The following is a 9562-nucleotide window of genomic DNA, read 5'->3' as shown; positions in this document are numbered from 1 at the left end:
AAGGAAAAGAAATAGAACAAAGTGAAGGGGATTATTTTATACATTAGTATTATGTTCCACTGACTGCAACTGATGAGCAAATGTGGGACATTATGTAACAGACCATAAGCTCAAATTTAACAGTCTTACTGCCAGATGTGACCTACAGAGGAGAGGCTGAGTAGGGGGTGGGGGTTGCAGTCGGCCTTCAGCGCTGGATAACAACAACAACAAAGAAAGACAGTCCGAGAAAGAAAGACAGATGGAGAGCAAAACAGCACTTGCCCCAAAGACACAGATATCAAGAGTGTTGTTTTCCTTCTGCTCAGTTGCAAAGCAGAGTGGCACCCGTGGAGAGACACGATGGGTGACTCACTGTGTCTTGGCTGAGATGCTGGTCAGACTCGGAGGGACTCAGCAGTGGGAGATTAATCTACAAAATGTTTTCAATCTGTTCCAACGCATTTTTTGTCAGCTTAAGCACTGTAGCTTTTTGAGTTCTTAAAATAGACACTTTTCTGAGAGTGCTGCAAAGTTTTTAATTAGCAACTGAGCTGGAAACACCTGTCAAAAGGCTCTTCTCTCTGCAGAGTGTTTAAATGAAAAGGAAGTCAGTAGAGTTAACACTCTGGTAGATGTAAAGCAAATTTGTTCAGGCTCTCCATCAGATTTGTAATGCGTAATATCCTTGGTGAAATCAATAGCCTGCTGCTTCAAAATGTGTGTGCGTGTGTCTTTGGCCTCAGTAACTGAGTATTCATTAACTCAGCGCAGGCTGCATTTCAGAGCTTCTGCAGTTACATGGATGAAAAGCACCTGGTAGCAGGAACGCGACGTGTGCATAGTAGAGGTTGCCAATCAGGAACAAGTCAAGATGTAAGGAGTAAAAATACCAATTTTACCTCACGACTATAGTGTGTATTTATAGTTCTTTGTGTGTGTGGATTTTGCGTTGGAGTCTGACAGCAAAATAATAATAATGTTCCTATCACAAGGGAAAAAAACATTGTAACTCATATCAAGAAACAGCTGTGCTGTTGATTAACGTGAAGATTGTGATATTCATGTGTTTTATAGCATTTTCTTGTATTTTCTTTTGGCCATGCTAGCAGACTGAAATATTTCAACAATTATTTAAAGTATTGTCATAAAATTAAGTACAGACAATTATGGTTCCCTGATGATGAATGCTAATGTATATGGTAGAACTTTGTGATTTTGATGGAAATGTCTTGACAAATATTGGTACACATGTCCACATTGCCCTCAGGATAAACTGTAATCATCAGTTGAAAAATGTTTAATTTGTCTGATATTTTGGCTTACAGGTAGCCTATTTGGTTTATGACCAAATACTTACAAAACTAAAGACTAAATTCTCATGAGCCTCATTGCTTTTTGTGCAAACTAGCGAATGTTAGCATGCTAACATGTACAACAATAAAAAAATACAAATTGCTAAAATGAGTTGTAGTTGACACGTCTCTTTAACATTGCGTGGAAGTCGGGTACAGTGCCCAAGGAGTGGCAGACTGGGGTGGTGGTTCCCCTGTTCAAAAAGGGGGACCAGAGAGTGTGTGCCAATTACAGGGGTATCACACTTCTCAGCCTCCCCGGTAAAGTCTACTCCAGGGTGCTGGAACGGAGGGTTCGGCCAATAGTCGAACCTCAGATCGATGCGGTTTTCGACCCAGTCGTGGAAAAGCTGACCAGCTCTTTACTCTCACAAGGATCCTGGAGCGGGCTTGGGAGTATGCCCATCCAATCTACATGTGCTTTGTAGATCTGGAGAAGGCGTATGACCGGTCCCCCAGGAGATACTGTGGGAGGTGCTGCGGGAGTAAGGGGTGAGGGGGTCCTTCTCAGGGCTATCCAATCCCTGTACATCCAAAGCGAGAGCTGTGTCCGAGTACTCGGCAGTAAATCGGACTCTTTCCAGGTGATGGTTGGCCTTCGCCAGGGCTGCGCTTTGTCACCAATCCTGTTTGTGATATTCACGGACAGGATATCGAGGCGTAGTCGTGGCGAGGAGGGGCTGTGGTTCGGTGGGCTTGGGATCTCGTCACTGCTTTTTGCGGATGATGTGGTCCTGATGACATCATCGGTCCGTGACCTTCAGCTCTCACTGGATTGGTTCGCAGCAGAGTGCGAAGCGGTTGGGATGAGGATTAGCACCTCTAAATCTGTGGCCATGGTTCTCAGCAGGAAACCGGTGGACCGCCAACAGCAGGTAGGGAATGAGTCCTTACCCCAAGTGAAGGAGTTCAAGTACCTCAGGGTCTTGTTCACGAGTGAGGGGAGACTGGAGCAGGAGATTGGCCGGAGAATCGGAGCAGCGGGGGCGGTATTGCACTTGCTTTACCGCACCGTTGTGACGAAAAGAGAGCTGAGCTGTAAGGCAAAGCTCTCGATCTACCGGTCAATTTTCGTTCCTGCCCTCACCTATGGTCATGAAGGCTGGGTCATGACCGAAAGAACGAGATCGCGGGTACAAGCGGCCGAAATGGGTTTCCTCAGGCGGGTGGGTGGTGTCTCCCTTAGAGATAGGGTGAGAAGCTCGGCCATCCGCGAGGAGCTCAGAGTACAGCCGCTGCTCCTTTGCGTTGAAAGGAGCCAGTTGAGGTGGTTTGGGCATCTGCTAAGGATGCCTGCTGGACGCCTCCCTAGGGAGGTGTTCCAGGCACGTCCAGCTGGGAGGAGGCCTCAGGGAAGACCCAGGACTAGGTGGAGAGATTATATCTCCACACTGGCCTGGGAAAGCCTCGGGATCCCCCAGTCAGAGCTGGTTAATGTGGCTCGGGAAAGAGAAGTTTGGGGTCCCCTGCTGGAGCTGCTGCCCCCGCGACCCGATCCCGGATAAGCGGATGAAGATGGATGGATGGATGAAGTTGTAGTTGCAACTGAGTTCTGTATCATTTAATTTAACTTAGTTTCTCAGTGAGCCAATTGTTTTTTAATAACTGTTTAAATCAGACATATAAAAGATAGCTTATTTGTTCTCAGAACAAATTGCTCTACCATTTTAGCTACATAATTTATTTCAGAAATTGTAATCATATCATCACCTCTTAGCTGAAAGAACACCTTGTTCAACAGGATATCATTCACAAAGACAAATAACTATGTATTCCCCATAAACCTTCCATTCTGTGCACTTTCTGTCCCATTTTTAAAAATCCCAGTAAATCACTAGGTAGCCTACCAAAAACACCAAATGAAAGACAAATATAATACTTACATGCCAGTAACCTCAGGCTGGAAATGTGTATTGACCTTTTCACATTCAGCACTGTCAGGTTGGAACAGCTTTTGATACGATCGCCGCTGCCATGCCCCCGGCTTTGCAAAGTAACCTTAGAAAATCTACAGCATGTTATTTAAAAAAAACTTTGGTCAGTGCAGCAGTAAGCCTCTGAGTTGTGTGTGTAATGGAATGAATTTAAATGGGTAAACAACTAATCTCACACTGACTGTTATCAGTGAATGGGTGGGAAAACAATCCCCTTAAAATGCTCATCCTTTCATGCTTATGTCTTTTACATTTCAACCCCAGCCCTCCATGTTGGTATCCATAGCAACAGATTAAGATTATCCCTTGAGATAAAAGAAGAGATGGGAAATTGAAAGTTTGTGTGCGTGTATGTAGGTGAGTAATCCATGGATTGGCCTTTACAAAATCAATTTTTTCACACCTCAACTGTGTTGCCATAGCTACCTTATCCTGAAGAGGGGAAAGAAAGAAAAAAATAGGGAAACAGTGGACAGATGTGTACATGGAGGAACAAGAGAAAAAAAGAAGATAAAGGCAGGAAAGTAAGAAGAAAGTATGTGAGGTCCATAAAAGAGCAAATGGAATTATTATAAGAACGAAGAAAAAAGTACAAATTAAGAATACACACTTTCCATAAAATTACATATTTCATAATTCAACAGACCATGCATGTGCACCCCAAATTTTTGAGGCATTTGTAGGACAGCATGCACTCACCTGACGCAATGTAAACATAAAACATCAGTGTCACATGAAGTGTGTGCGCACACAGATTTCCACTGCAGAACACTTCACTGAAAGCGTGGTCACGCATGTTGCTAAGCACTGACAGATCTTTAGAGATAGAGGGGATAGAAGTCTGGGCAAAAAGAGGGGCTGGATGGGGAAGGGAAAAGATGAAGGTTGGAGGGGGAGATTGAGTGGATGGCTGGCAGAGATCCTTCACTTTTTCATTTCATTTTTTTAACAACAATAAAAAGCACATACACAAGTCACAAAAAACATTTTGCGAAATACAGTTATTAGCTTTTTTGCCAAGTTAGATGAGAAGATCGATATTACCCTCATGCCTGTGCTGAGTATGGTAGGGAGGATTAATTTAAAAATGTAATCCAGTACAATTACTAATTACTTAAAAAAATGTCTCAGAAACGTAATCCAAATACCACAATATAAAAGTAATGAAACCTGATTACTTTATTTACTTTTGGATTACTTCAGTACCAAATACACAAACAAAGACGAGAATAAAAGGACTTTGGTACCAAAGATTTGTTGTCTGCTGACAGTATTTTTGGAGAAACATGAAATCGAAGTCGATGTTTAAATGTTTTCATATGATATGCCTTACAATATATGTCACCATTATGCCAGTATCTGGCCCATCAATGACAAAAAATGTTGTTTTGTAGGTATTCTTGAAGATATTTGTCAAGATATTTCTCATTTTCTGGAAAATGTTGATGACTCATCCTGCACTTGGGTTCCTGTAATAATTTAGCATCCAATGAAAAGCTTTTTCAATTTTTAAGACACTGCATAGTGTTGCATACTGATTACTGTACAAACAGATTCCCGAATTTTAAGCAGTTGTCCCGAGTCCTGTCTTATTCGTCCTGAAAATTAGATTAAACATGAGTTTTGATTATGGCTTACTAAAACATTACATACTGATCGTGTGGTTCTCAGGCTACAGCAGGGACTGCAGGGTATGGTGGACATTGTGTCACACTGTGTGCCTGTCTGCTCTGTTTAGTTAATTTTCAGTCCGTTTTGTTATTTTAGTCTGTTCTGTATCTTGTGTTTAGTATCCCCAGTGTTACTTAATTAGTTAGTTGTTTACCACTGCCTGTTTGATGTCAGTCTGTTCTGTGTTTCTTGTTTCAGTTTGTTTCCCCTGTTATGTTGTAGTCTATCTGTATCATTAGTTTGTAGTCTACTCTGTGCCTATAGTGCACCTCAGTCTGTTTCCTGTTTAGTTTGGTGTTGCTCTGTGCCTGCCTTAGTTCCTGCCTCATTCTGTTATTATGTGGTGTTTATTTAATGCTTGGTTTCTGTATGTCTGCTTAGTGTTTATTGTGATCTCTGCCTAATTAGTAGTTCATTTGTTAATGAATATTCTGTGTTCTGTTCTGTTCAGTTAGCGTGTCTGGCTAAGAGATCTGACACTTGCGTTGTGCAGACACATGTGACCTGAATCGCACTGATGAAATGAATAAAATAAATAGTATGTAACAGATCATGATTGACACTGTAACATACTCACAGTTATTGTGTTTTTTCCTAATGACAGACAGGTCACTTCATATGCAAAGATTATTTAAAGGAATGGTTCCTGAGCCATTCAGTGTCAGAGCTGTAATTTCTTCAATTACATTGTGTTTTTTGATTTTCTTTTTTCCACATTTACACACGAGTGAGCAAACTAGATGCAAAACACATTGTTTGCTTTCTCAGCTGCCATGTTCCTAATTACTATGTTTTTTTTGACACTGCAGGACTTCATATGGCTTTCAGATTACATCAGTTGTTGCTGTGTTGGGAAACTTTGACTCAACTTGCAATGAGTCTTAAAAAGGTATTTAAAAGTTTAATTGATAAAATGTGCAGTCAGATGTGATGAGAGTGATGACACATATGTACGTGTTATCACTCCCAGGCGTTTCTGTCTGATGCTTAAATGACAAGAAGAAACATTGTCTGGGATTCCTTACCTGTGCAGGTTTTGTCCAAGAACTACTAACCACTATTTGCCTCATTGAAAATGAGCAGCTACACTAAGATGAGTGAAGTTTTCAAGATGAATGAACAGGAAGTCCACAACTACTGTGGAGGCAGCAGAGGGTGACAATGTGACCGGATTGTCAGCAAGTCGGAGGAAATGATGGTGGACACCCAGCTAAAGATCAATGCATTGCTGAGGACCTCACATGGATTCTTCCTCTTCCTCTACTTTCTCTGACAGCTGTGGATATTTAAGGTGTCATCCTCCATCCTAAAGACCTTCACGTCCTCAGCTGTGGAGACTGTCCTGACAGGCAGCATCAGCGCCTGGTACGGGAACTGCTAGTGGTTTGTTCAGCTGAATACACCACCAGAACACCTCTTCCCACCCTGCCGAAGACCTACACCAGGAGGGTGAGACTGACAGCCCAAAATATCACGAGAGAGACACTTCACACCCCAACAATGGACTGCTGAGGTCAGGCAGACGCCTCTGCAGTCACATGTCCAAAACCGAAAAGACTGAAGAGGAGTTTCTATCCTCAGGCTATCCAGATCTCCAACACCACACATTTCACTTCCACACAAACATTGTGTGCTTCTGTCACTTTCACTTGCACACCAGGTTGCTTTAGTTGTAAATACTGGCAGATTCTGTGAACTGGTAAGATTTATTATTAGAAGATTTATATTTATGAATATAGTTTTTACCTAACTTTAAGATTTGTATATACATATAGATTCATCTTGCACTAGTAATTTTATAGAATTTTTTTTGATGCCTTTGATATTCTCACACAGTACCTGAGTATCCCCTTCATTTCACCGACTGACTCACAGATGCAGTAATATAGCCTTTTCTGAGACTTGGAGTAACAGGACAACAGCTGGGGGACGAGGATGAAGAAATCAAGGGAAAGAGAAAACATCCTGTTCAGCAAATCAGCAGCCAAAGTCTTAACTAATAGGAGTAGAATATTTATGTAAAGTTTAGTGAAGAGCTCCTCATACCTAAACAACAAAACACGTTGATCAAATAAGTACATTATTTAAGCCACATGACGTAAGTGAAAACACTGTTTTTTGTAACTTAAAACACGTCGTCTTTGAGTTTCTTCCACACGGGACTTAAATTTCAGTCTCCTGGGCGAAACTGACTCATCCATCAACCGCACCACTCTCCTTAAATGGACGCCACTAGAGGTCACGGCCTAACAAAAAAGAAATGGGAAATGGGCCTGACTGTCCTAGTATAAGAATTCTAACAACTACTATGAGGTGTAATATTGGAATGTGCATGATAGTGTTTTCAGACATGTGTTGTTATTGTTATATGCCTTTTTACAGGCAGGATTTTAAAGACCATAGACCTTGACTAATACAGGTTTTGGAATGTTCTGATACCAACAAGTTGAAAGCTGTTTTTTCCCCCCAGATTTTCGTATGTTTACTGTAGGATTTCACCATTAAATTAATGTGACAAAACCTCTGGTGCCGCATGTGATATTAAGCCACAGATAGAAGGTTTTTTGCACCCAACAGCTATAGTAATTACACAGACACAGGTTTGCTAATTGAAGCTGAAAGCACTTCACTTCTATCAGCAGGGGTGGCTTTACCCTTTTGTTGACCCTAACCATCACTTTCTTTGAAGGCTCACTTTATGTTGACGGCTGAACCAAAGCCATGGTTACCGGCTGAAGCGGCTTTCTGTTTGGATCACACTGACCTCTGACTGTCAGCGCCTGCCTTACTTTGCTTCTGATTGACTAGTAGTCCTTACCTAGGTACTGTGCAACTCCCAAAGAAGATTGAATAGAAGTGAGATGCTTCACTCTGTAACTAAAACGGAGAGGTCAACACACAGGGTGGAAAGAAGTGCGTCAGCACTGGGCAGTATGACAAAAAATATGGTATTTTTAAAGAAAAATGAAACCATAAAAACCTATTCTGGTACAACCCCAACTAATATTATGAACCTAAAAATGAGCTTCATATGACATCTTTAACAAAACCCTTTCAGTGTTCTTTAGGAGTTGTTACATAGACATACTTATTTACTGATATTTATAAAGATTTTCTGTGCATTGAGACTATCTCCTTTCAGTTACCATAGCAACGCCACAAATGAATCTGGCTAAACAGGATCAACCTAAAGCACCTGAGGTAAGGGGAACAGGCTGCAGGTGATTGTACCCATATAGTAATTTGTCATTTAAGCTACAATATCAGAATCCACAAAGTATGATGTCAGAAACTGAGGCAATGTAAAAATAAATCCTCAGTGTTTCATAATCCTTTGGAGAAATGAGTAGGATAACATAGTATGGATCACCACCTCACTTAACTGTGAAAAAAAAGAAATATACCATCTGGTGTTGTCTGCTGTTAGCATATAACTCAGGCTAATTAGGCTTAAGTGCTCTTTACTATCTGCTGCGGCTTGTACAGAGCAGTGAATTTCTTTGCTAATTCAGTGTCTTCTAAGTAAAATGTAGAGTTTAGCCTCTAATGGTACAGGAAAGGGTTGGCTGCCTTCAGCTCATCTAAAGCACTTTGAATTTGCAAAAGGCTTCATCGCAACTGGTATATGGCTGCTATAATCACTGATCAAAGAGATAATGTTTCCACTAATGGCCTTAATGTGCACAGAGTAATCTATATATGTGTGTGTTTGTGTGTACTGTGTCACTGTGTGTGTTTGAGTACACCAGAGATGCTCACAAGTCTTTGAGCTATAGAGTCCAAGTCAAGTCTCAAGTCTTTGAGCTGGAGTCCAAGTCAAGTCTCAAGTCTCTCGTGATTATTACGAATGCTGTATAATGGCAAACCATATGAAATTATAATGAATATAGTTGCCTATGTAATATTAACAACTGACTTATATGGAATTTACATTGTAGCCTATTTTTATTTATTTAAAATGTCCTTATTTTCAAATCTCACTGAAGGCAGTTTTGATTCCTCTCTGTAGCCCCTTCTCCCTCTCTCTGCTCCTCTCTCTCTCCTAAAGCCCACAGAACCTGCCTGAGCTTTCCAGAACAAAAAGCAGCGACTTCAGAGTTTATCATCGACTCATGACGCCTGTGCTCCTTTATCTCCTAAATATTTTGGCTACAGCCTTTTTTGTTGCAGTTTTTATGGTTGTAGTAAATTTATAAAGATGCTGTTTGTTCTGTTTTTGTAGTTTATTCCACAGTAAAGCTATATTTGTTAAGCTATAAGATGTTCACAGTAACCAGGCAAAGGCTGCTATAGTTTAACACAGAGAGTGGAATTTGTTGCCCATGTTTCCTGGCAATAAAATAAACAGCTGTCATTTCATGATATTTTATCATCTGTTAACTTTAACACTTAATACATTGTTTTTAGGACCAATTAAATAAATATACAGTATACTATATAATGCTACATGATAAATAAAAGGCTCCAAATGGAGTACACAGGGGCAAATTATAGTATTGTATGTGTCTCTGATTTTTAGTGTGTGTGGGGGACTTGTTTGGGATTTATGTGATTTTATGAGTATGAACTGTGTGTGTGTGTGTGTGTGTGCGCGTGTGGCCGACATCCAAGGAGGAGACTGAC

This window comes from Micropterus dolomieu, linkage group LG09, assembly GCF_021292245.1.
Source record: "Micropterus dolomieu isolate WLL.071019.BEF.003 ecotype Adirondacks linkage group LG09, ASM2129224v1, whole genome shotgun sequence".
In the NCBI taxonomy this organism is placed as follows: Eukaryota; Metazoa; Chordata; class Actinopteri; order Centrarchiformes; family Centrarchidae; genus Micropterus; species Micropterus dolomieu.
The sequence above is the reverse complement of the archived record's forward strand: the minus strand, read 5'-3'. Positions refer to the sequence as shown.